The sequence below is a fragment of the Ruditapes philippinarum genome, unplaced genomic scaffold (genome assembly GCF_026571515.1).
Source record: "Ruditapes philippinarum isolate M1 unplaced genomic scaffold, ASM2657151v2 ctg13634_1_1_1_1, whole genome shotgun sequence".
Lineage (NCBI taxonomy): Eukaryota > Metazoa > Mollusca > Bivalvia > Venerida > Veneridae > Ruditapes > Ruditapes philippinarum.
Window position 1 is genome coordinate 4,032 of NW_026858750.1, and position 11,126 is coordinate 15,157.

At 32.1% G+C, this 11,126-nt stretch overlaps 1 long non-coding RNA gene across 1 annotated transcript; it reads left to right on the forward strand.

Annotated features, from left to right (window-relative positions):
- Window positions 1-2,878: 2,878 nt before the first annotated feature.
- Window positions 2,879-10,777, forward strand: LOC132754115 (uncharacterized). Its single transcript, XR_009629043.1, has 3 exons — window positions 2,879-2,913; window positions 8,688-8,781; window positions 10,671-10,777. It is a non-coding gene; the product is annotated as an uncharacterized LOC132754115 (long non-coding RNA).
- Window positions 10,778-11,126: the final 349 nt, after the last annotated feature.

The following is an 11,126-nucleotide window of genomic DNA, read 5'->3' on the forward strand; positions in this document are numbered from 1 at the left end:
CTGTTCGTTTCACATAGTTGAATGTTGCTCATTACCTTGACCATGCTCAGTTGACATAGTTGAATGTTGCTCATTACCTTGACCCTGCTCAGTTGACATAGGTGAATTTTGCTCATTACTTTGACCTAACACACTGTTCACATAGTTGAATGTTGCTCATTACCTTGACCCTGCTCAGTTGACATAGATGAATTTTGCTCATTACCTTGACCTAACTCTGTTCATATAGTTGAATTTTGCTCATTACCTTGACCCTGCTCAGTTGACATAGATGAATTTTGCTCATTACCTTGACCTAACACACTGTTCACATAGGTGAATTTTGCTCATTACCTTGACCCTGCGCAGTTGACATATATGAATTTTGCTCATTACCTTGACCTAACACACTGTTCACATAGGTGAATTTGATCATTACTTTGACCCTGCTCAGTTGACATAGGTGAATTTTGCTCATTACCTTGACCTTACACAGTTCACATAGGTGAATTTTGCTTATAACCTTGACCCTGCTCAGTTGATATAGGTAAGTGTTGCTAATTACCTTGACCCTGTTCAGTTGACATAGGTGAATTTTGCTCATTACCTTGACCTTACTCAGTTCACATAGGTGAATTTTGCTTATTACCTTGACCCTGCTGATTTGTGCGATGGACTTTTCTTACTTTGATTTCAGAACGGTAAGTGAGTTCATTGTTCAGGTCTTAATTACTTTCATTAATTCATTTGATTGTTTTGAATTTCCTTTATCTTTTGGTGTTTCTTCAATCGTTTTTTATAGATTTGACTTTTTAAAAATAAAACTGAGATTATCCTACTTTAAGCTTTTATAGATTTAAATCTCAGTCTACCTTTGCACACTCTTGATGTTGACTTGCTGCGTTATACTTGTTTGTTATTTAACAAAATCTAGACGATTAAAGTAGAACAAAGTGTCATTTTTGTACCTCGTATTTCTGTTTGAGATGCACAATCGCTTTTACTAGAAGTGACGTATTTTCAGGACCTGAAACATTTGCACAATTAGGTACAATCATTGTGTGTGCACAGTTTTTTATTTGTTTTCTTTTTTAAATCCCTCAGGAACATGAAGCTTAATTTAAATTAAATTTGTATGATTTAATTATAAGTTTAAGTTTGTTTCAAAGAAGTCGGCATTATTAGAGGTAATCTAACAAAACAGAAATAAGGAAAAAACGAGGGTTAGTTTACTGTATTGATTTTAATTGACATTAAAAAAGCTAAATCTCTAATTTGATTGGATCTATTATCCCCTATATATTTGCATCACTTTCTATCAATCTATGGCATGCTTTCTGTTGTAAATGCATGTAAACTACAAACTTACGCATGTTGCTCTATTCAAGCTTATGAAAAATTATTTGCTAAAATATTACATTTTATTAATTACAGAATCTAAGTTTTGTATAAGAGAAATCAAAATATGTACATGTAGTAGAAAGAAAAAAAAACAATTTGCTTTCTGCATTAAGATTATTGAAATTCTATTTTTTGAGATTAAAATCAAGTGTACATGAACATTTTTCTCTTTACATTTTATTCTTTCAGCTAATTTATCTAACATATTCGTGTAACTTACATGCGAATTTATTTTTACTATTTTAGCGCCAGGATCTGCCCCAAGAAACGTGAGAGCCCGACCTCATAGTCTTCAAACTATACGCATAGACTGGGATGAGCCCGAGATACCAAATGGAGTTATTCAGGTTCAAAAATTTATCTGTACATTTTGCATTTGAAACATTTAATGTTTAGATTATCTTACTAAACTTTTGGAACGGACTTGTCAGAATAGTGGATAACTGGGAAAAGGGATTTCAAGATCAGTATTAGAAGTTAAGAACACATCAATATAGAGCCTGGTCATAGTCATGATCATGTATGACACATATTGATTTTATGTCTCATATATGGATATTGATTGAGTGACATTTGTTTTGTTGGGTTTTTTTGTTGTTGTTTTTTGTGTTATATTTTTTATGAAATGTTTGAAATTTCATTCCACTTTTGTACTCGTATTGAGGTCCGCATTGTTCATGTGTTCATGCTAGGCTGCCACAATTCAAAAAGAATTGTCACACATGATTCGACCATGAAATACTTTATTTTTCCAATAAATTTAATCTTTACACCGGATTCATATAAACTAGATCTTACGTTTTAACACAATCACTAGAATGGAAATGAGTTCTCCCTACAGAAAGAAAAAACATTTTAATGGCTACTATAACAACATATTTCTGTGATTAGAATGTAGATATATCCATGTCAAATTATAAATTATTACCATACAGCCTATTTTGTTGAAATATTGATGAGAAAAGAGATATTAAACAAGCTCTACGAGAACCTGTTTACTCAATGGTTAGGAACGATATGCCACCCGCATCATATGCCTTACTGTTATGAAACCTTTCAGGATATTTTGTTTCTCTTCAATTGACATATATTTTTGTTTAGGATAGGATTTGCTCATTTTGAAGAAAATGACTTGTATCCATTAGGTAAATGCTTGCCTAAATAATTTATATCTTGTTACAGAAGCCTTAAACACTCCTCTACACAACCCCTACCCCCATTTCATTATAGGATCTCACATATAGTATGACCATATTGAAATACTTTATCGTATGTTTGTTTTTTGTTTTTTTTTAAGAACAAAATGAATATTTCCCTCTGTGATGTTTTCAGGGTTACAAAGTATTTTATACAACTAACCCAGACCTACCAATTGTGCTGTGGATGAACCAAGAAGTAGCTGGAGAGAATAAGATGACTACTATTAGTAGTTGATCCCCAAACAGCACCTACACAATAAGTTTGCTGGCCTTCTCAAGCATTGGTCAAGGTCCATTGTTCCGTTCCGGTTCAAGTGAATGACTAGGAAAAGAGGTATGTATTGTCTGTGTTTATTGCGGATGATTGTTTCCTGTTGTTTCTAAATGGTTGTTGCTAGAAGATAGATTAGGCACCTAGTGAAGGACACTGAAATGCACGCTTTAGTAATTTTTAGCCACTAGATAACAAAATGGTAATGTTTCATAAATTTTTCTTACAGTTACCTAGTACTGGGACAGGTTTAAGTTTAAAAGTACAGTTGTATTTTTCTTATTTATACTGTTATACTTTCCTTACATGTGTGCTTAAGGGGTAAAATATCACAATGTAGATGTGGGTACTAGTATTGCATTTTTTTAAGAACTGTTGTTTTGAGAAACCATTGAATTATTTTACACCATATTTCATAAATTGGATAGATTAGTTTAACCTTAACATTTTACTTAATACTAAATGTTAATAAACAGTTATAACCCAATATGATTAAACTCATTTTGAAACCTTTTTTTAAAAGAGTCAAGCTTCGTTTTCAACCTCTGTAGAGTTTTAATTGAAATTGGTCTATTTTAAGCGAAGACAAGTAATTTAGTGTTGCTAATTACGCTTTCCTGTTTATTGATTGGCGTTTTGAGAAATGTTTATTTTAAACATAGCATTTCCTTGTCATATTCTATTTGATTGAACAAGTGATTATTCATTGACTTTATAAAAAGTTAGGAAAGGTTTCTTTTTGCAATGAGTTTATACGATTTTCCGTCTTACAAAACATTTTGAAGATCACTCTACATGCAAAATGTATTAGGGCATGAGGCAATGTGCACACTGAGCGTATGTTGCAGTTGTTCTTTAAATCTTTCTTATGACAACAAAACTACTCAAATCTTCCTTTTCTTATGTAAAAAAATGCTACTTAAACAAAGGTGTTTAATTTTACCTTACATTGTCAAAAGAGGTGTTTAAATTTTCCTTTCAATTGTAAATCTTCAATTTGTCTCTTTTAAAGTTAACAAAAGTAATACAATGCTTTCTTCCACTGGTAACAAAGGTGATAAAATGCTTTCTTCCAGTATCAACAAAGGTGTTTATATTGTGTTATTTTGTTATTGTTGTTGTTGTTGCTGCTGTTGTTGTTATTTGTCAACTAATATGTCCTTTTATTTTATGTCAAGAAAGCAAATACTTCCTTCTTTCTTATGTCAAGAAAGCTACTTAAATTCTCCTGTGCAGTGTGACCAAAGGTATTTAAATTTAATTCACAGTGTCAACAGAAGTGTTTCAATTTTCCTTTCCAGTGTAAACATTTGAAGTTAACAAAGGTTATAAAATGCATTTTCCAATGTTAACAAAGGTGATAAATCGCTTTCTTCCAGTAACAACAAAGGTGTTTCAATTGTGTGTGTTTTTGTTGTTGTTGCTGCTGTAATTTGTTAACAGATATGTTTAAGCTTGCCTTCAATATCAACAAAGGTGCAAGAAATTGCCTTTCAATGTACACAATGGTGATTACGTGTCTACTTCCATATGATATAGATGTTTAAATGTTCCTTTTCATTTCCATGAAAGGTGTGTAAACATTTTTCTCAATATCAACAAAGGTGTTAAAATCTTCCCTTTCTTATTTTATAAAGGTGTTTAAAGGATTTCTTCCAATATCAACAAAGGTGTTGGAATGCTTTCTTTCAATTTTAACAAAGCTGCTTACATTTTTTCATCCAATGTCAACAAAGGTGTTTACGTACATTTTGGTCAACAAGAATGTTTAAGATTTTCATTCAGTTTCAACAAAGGTGTTAAAATCTTTTTTCCTTCCAAATGTCAACAAAGGTGACTTAATCTGTCACTTCAATGTCGACAAAGGTATTTTGATCTTTCGTTTTTAATGTCAATGCAGTTTGAACCATTACAAAGATATTAACATTATCTTTTCCCATATCTACAAGGATGATTGCATGTCTTCTCACTATCAGAAAAAAGATAAGTATGTATCATCTTACCTAAAATTCAAATCACAAATATTTATGTACACTCACTTCAGACATCAGGGCCAACGAAATCTGATTTTGACTTATTTGTCAGTTTTAATATTAAGTCTGTGGTGCAACCTAGGCAATACGGTCAATTAGTATAAAAATTTTTTTAGTGATGTAAATGATTTGATATTTTAAAAATTAAATGATGTATAAAAATCTTAGTGATGAAAAGTTAAAAAAAAAAATGTTTAAAACACTAAAAGTTTGTAAAAAAGCTTAATAGCATACTGAGGTTTTTATAGTCAAACAAAAAACTATAAGCAAGATGTTAACTGGGTTCTCTGTTTTAAACTAAAATTGTATACCAAACCCGGGGATAATAAGAAAATTTAAAAAAGGCTTTAAAATTAAGAATAAAAAATCACAAAAGGGTTTTTAATTGGGAACCCCAAAATCCGCCAAAAAAATTGTATCCTTTCAATTTTTAAATTTCAAATTATTTTTCCAAGGGGAAACAAAAAAAGGCGAAGCAATATTCCCCCTAATATAAATTTGTCCAAGCAATCAAAAATCACCTTTCAATCAGAGTATAAACCAATCTGAAAAATGTTATTTTTTAATTATCCTTAGATACTATTTAACCTCAAAGGCTAATTAATTTTTTTTCATTCGAAGTGCATGATTCATAAAACCGTTATAAAGGTTTGCAAGGCAATGCTTTACGCTAAATATAGAAGCATTTTATAAATCAAAAGAAAAAAAGATATGCTTAAAAGAGATAATTTTGATTTTAATAACTATTCACATTTAGATGAATCATCATATGGAGTGCATTTTCTCTGTAAAATAGATTTGCTAGGGATTGCAGTCGTGTGGATGATTTTGATAAACGCAATCTATAACTGGCAAACTTTCTGATATCGCTATCATAAATTACTTAAATATCTTAAAAATTTCTACCATCATAATTTGATTGTAATTTAAAAAACCCATTTATGATTGGGTATAAGCAATTCTAATTTTATGGATATGTGGTTTAATAACTTCACAAGTTAATGGGTCATAGTATTTTTTCTGCTGTCTCAAAATCATCAGAATGTTTTATTAAAATAGGCTATGACCCTATTATGTTAAGGTATACCACATGTTTGGTGTGTAACCCTTTACCATATGGACGCTATCTCTCCTCTTCTAATTGCATCTGAGTTGTTTCAATTTTCACCTGTCTTCCGTCTTGCTTGGCCTACCCTTGTAGGTTTTCTCATATTCCGTTAAGGGATAGAGTATTTCTGTTATAGAAATTAGGCTGTACCTTTCTGTGCATATTTACAGTATCGTTCATGCGTAATTATTTATTTCCTGTAATGTAACCAGGGCAACTGTTAGAATTTCACTACGCAGGTATTCTTTTCATTTTCTAGGGCTAAGAGTAAGGTTTTGCACGACTAAAACCGGTGTAAACTCTCCAGTGGTGTTATTTGTATTTTTCCTTTTTAAGAAGGTTTCCCCTTTTGCGTTTTTTCCTTTTTAAAATGTTTTAAATGATTTAACTTTTGGAAATTTTTTGATTTGTTTTTAAATTTTCCGTTAACTTTTTTTTCGTTCAATTTCATCGTTTTAAACCCCTTTTTTTCCCATTAAACCCCCCCTTTCTACCCATGGGTTTACACCCAAAAGTCCATAAATTTTCCTATGGGCCTTTTTTAAAAAAAAAATTTACTTTTTGAAAAATCCCTTTCTTTATTGGGACTGTTGTGTCTTTTCCCCAAATTTGGTTTTGTACCTTTGTGTACCCTCGTTATGGCTTTTATTTTGTCGGGGCCCGTGTTTTGTGGAAAAACCCCCCCCCCCTTTTCTTTTAAATTTTTTTTTATCATTTCTCATTTCCTATACCTTTCTCTAGTTTAAGCAAATGAATTCCAGGGGCCGGGACATGGCCAAGTTTAATCCTAAATTCATGATTTCTATAACATTTGTAGAAATACTTATGTTGATGCTATATATTAGATATCTAAGCTGTGGATAAGTGATATTGATACAAAATGACAAAGTGTGATATTGCCATTGACCTGTGAAAGTTCGTCACAAGAAAAATTAGAGAGAAATAAGAATCCCTAAAGAAAGCCCAACACGGCAAAATTGAAAATATGCAGGCTCGGTTTGATTGAGCCTGTTCATGGACGGTACTGTCAAGTGCATACTACCGTCCACGCCCCATAGCACCGGCTTAAGCAGGAATTCAACATTTAACATGAACTGGTAAAATTCTTAGAAATTTTGAAATCATCCGCAGATGTGTTCATAGGCGGTTATCATGGAACCCTCAATGTGGACACGTTAGTGCCATTCCATGAAAAGCGGCATATGGTCCCCAAGTAAAATAATGCATGTTGCCATAAACGAGAAAAAACAATTGGGCCCGAACTAAATAAAATGGAAATTTTGAAAGGGGATCTGAGGCTATAAAGCCTGCATATCACAGATATGACGTCAAAAGACAAATTTAAAAAGCAGGCCACATATCCTAAGGGTGATTCCAACAGTATTCAAGTAAGGAATACTGGAACCACCCAACAAGAAAGATGCCGAATAAAAGAACTAAACTAACACAAGCACAACAATTATGTCGTGCTGAACGATCTTTAAGGATCGGAATTATTACATCCCTGATTGAATTTACGGCCTCTAAGAAATCGTCTCATTATAGTAAGCATTTGTGCCAATAAGTCTCAGTTTCCTTCCACAGGTTACAAAGATACATTCAGGACACGAAAACTCCGATATTAGTCTATTTAAATAATGTAATCTCTATGGCGGGCAAAAGAATATCTCAAAAAGCCCGATCAAGCGTATTGCACACAGTCATATTATAAGTTATGTATATGTCAAAAAGTTTGAATTTCTTTCTATCAGAACACAGAATGGCACCAAATTGAATGATCAGCAGCTTATGCACTCCTGGGGAGTTTCATTAATGCATTGGTGCACCAAACCTTAATCTTACTTCCAATATGTTTTGTGGTTACAAAATGTGAAATAAGTTAACCACAGAAATGATTATGTAGATAAATATAAAAGTAAACTCAGTGACCATTAAAAGTACTTAAATGCCTCTAAGGAAGACAGAGTAGTATGAACAGTAAAAAATCATCTACTAGGGATAAAAGAAGGCAGAAGACGAAATTCCAAAATAATTCAAATTATTTAATTCCTGGCCAATTGCGGACTAGGGTCTAAACGCGTTCCCATGCTTCTGTAGATCTTAATACACGAAAAACGTTTTATTAACCACTACTGAAGATATAATTAAGTGATAAAATTTCATGTTTTGTTCATAAGGACTGAATTACATGTGTATGTATAATAATCGTCCTTATTAGCTAGCAAACACTCCATTTACTTATATGAAAAAGAGAATTAGTACAAGGGGTTTCCTATTGCCTAAGTAATTATTCTAAGTAATGAATTATTTGGCAACAGAAAATATATGTGTCCATCCTGTATACTCTTTCATTAAGTTGAACAATTATATAAACAGTTTCTGATGTTTTTTGTGTAAAACCGAAGTTGTTTTTTTTTGTATCATAAACAAACAAATGTTATAGTAAAACATGATGTTTGGATTTAAATATTTAATTTTTGCTGTCCTGGTAATATTTCCAAATATTCTTAAAGCAGCCAAACATAATTTTCGTTCAAAGAGATGAGGTATGTTTTTTATCAATATGTTGTTTCAATTTCAAAACTTAAATAATGTTAGCAATCTACTGCTAACTTAGATGATGATTATAAAATTTTATAAAGATAAGCACTTTGAGATTGAAAAAAAAATATTTGAAGGCAATTCTCTATTTATAGAACCATGTGGCGGAGATATCGATTTGGAACTCATGGGTGGTGTTGCTGAAATTCGGCTCAGGACGGGAGTAAAAAATGGTGTAGAAATTTACAGGTAATTGTTTTCGTCAATTTATTTTTTAAATGTCAGAAATTTACGTTTTTTTCCATTTTTGTATCTTATTTCATTGATTTTATGTCAAGTTATATGGGTCGATTACGAGCGTTTATATGACGCCTCTGCCTTCGTGCTGTTTTCGACAAATAAATAGTTCAGAAATTTGATGATTTATTGAGCGAAGGCTTTCATCTTTAATATAACTCTTTCGTGTGGTAAATTGTTATAAACGTACTCTTTCATTTTCAGTAGGAAATGCGACAAAGTATTTACACATAAAATAAACTAGATATAGTTCGAGATTGTATTTTGTACTTTAGAATGTAACGTAACAAAATTTATATACATGTTTGAATATCAGTTTCCTTGCGACAAAATTTGTAAACATTCAAGATTTTCTTTTTAATTTATGAAAAAAAATTTAAAACATGAGAAATAATTAAAAAAAGAACATTGAAATTAGAACAAGTCGTTATCGAAGACATATTTCTAATGACCTCCCTTTATTTACATAAACTGTCTATCTAATGTATTTTAATTTAATGATATTCATACTCTTTCATTTGAGCATTAAGATGATAATATTATACAATTATAGCATTTTAAGCAACGGCGAATAATAAAAATAGAAACAAAAATATTGTTGTAACTTTTAAAGGAAACAAAATCAGAGAATTATTTTTAGGACGTTTTATGCCTCCATGATATATTAACAAATGTTTTCATTCTGGTAATATGATATAAAGCAGATGATTTCAATTCGTTTTTATATAAGTACCCTTATCAAATTTATGAAAACTAATATAAGCGGATCATGAACAGACCAAATCAAGCCTAATATTTTGTAAGGGTTTAAATGTTTTAAAGGAATCGACTTTTTTCAAGATTTTTATTTGTCTTGGTTGCACGCCATAACTTCTTATTATAGAGTATGTAAGTGATGCTTCATGCCTTATATTTAAGCTCTGACCATGGATTATTTAGAAGATTTGATAAAATCTATCTCCTTTAATTCAATGTTATAATATGACTTTTCAGGAAAGCAGCTAATTTATATTTGATATATTACCGAATTGAATTATTAATCGGTCAACATGTTATAATTTTCTCAGATTTTTTAAGCACATAATACGGTGAGAAGAACAAGAGCGATAAGCTCAGGTAAAGCTTGTTATGCTTTTTGTGTCGCCTCTACGGAGTAGTGGCGACATATAGGGATCACTTCTCCGTCGTCTGTCCGTCTGTCTGTCTGTCTGTCTCCGTCCGTCCGTCCGTCCGTCACAAAACTTGTCCGGACTACTCCTCATAAACTACTGGTGCAATTTCATCCAAACTTTACAGGAATGATCAGTACCAAGTCTAGTTGTGCATATTGTCAGCATTTTCCGGTTCAATGATTTTTGTCAGAGTTATGGCCCTTTAATAATTTTCATTTTTAAAGTTTGTCCGGTCTACTTCTCTTATACCACTAATGCAATTTCAATGAAACTTTACAGGATTGATTTGTAGCTCAAGTCCTTGCGCATATTGCACGGGTTTTCTAGTTGAATGATTTTTGGCCGAGTTATGGCCCTTTGATAAAAAAGGTGTTTTTTCTGTGTGTTGCCAGATACACAAAAGCTTGTCCGGACTACTCCTCATAAACAACTGATGCAATTTTATCCAAACTTTACAGGAATGATCAGTACCAAGTCTAGTTGTGCACTGTCCGTCTGTCTGTCTGTCACAAAATTTGTCCAAACATGAAATTGGCCATCATGAGGCGACACATGTTATTACTGATCGCTCTTGTTTATATTTTAGATAAATAGAAACACAGAAGCATTTTTAAATCGTTATTGATCTGTTAAACGTTGAATTTAATGATAGTTTGCTGTCTTATTCAGAGTTTCCGAAGACTGTACATGGACACTGAGGACGGCTGATGATCATTTTATGATCTTAAAATCCGACTATTTTAGTGTTGAAAAGAGCGAAAACTGTATGTAAGTAACTAATAATTTTGGGACAACTTCCCCAGATGCTTATTTTATAGTAGCCAGTATATTTAAGTCGCGAATCAAATTAATAATAATGGTTATGTTTTATCAATAAAACGTAACTGACTGATTTTGTTAGGTGCACCATTAACCAGTTTAAACTTCACAGCAGTGCTTATACTGCTGACCGAAGGAGGCAACCCTCTGTGATCCACATATGTATGTCTGATGTTTCAAACTGTTTTCATGACACTTTTGTTTGTGTCCCTTGTTGTTTTCTCGTCTACGGTGAATATCTTCCCTTTCGCCCCTATTTTAATTTTTTTGGTCACCTGTCACAAAGTGACATGTTGAGCTTTTGTG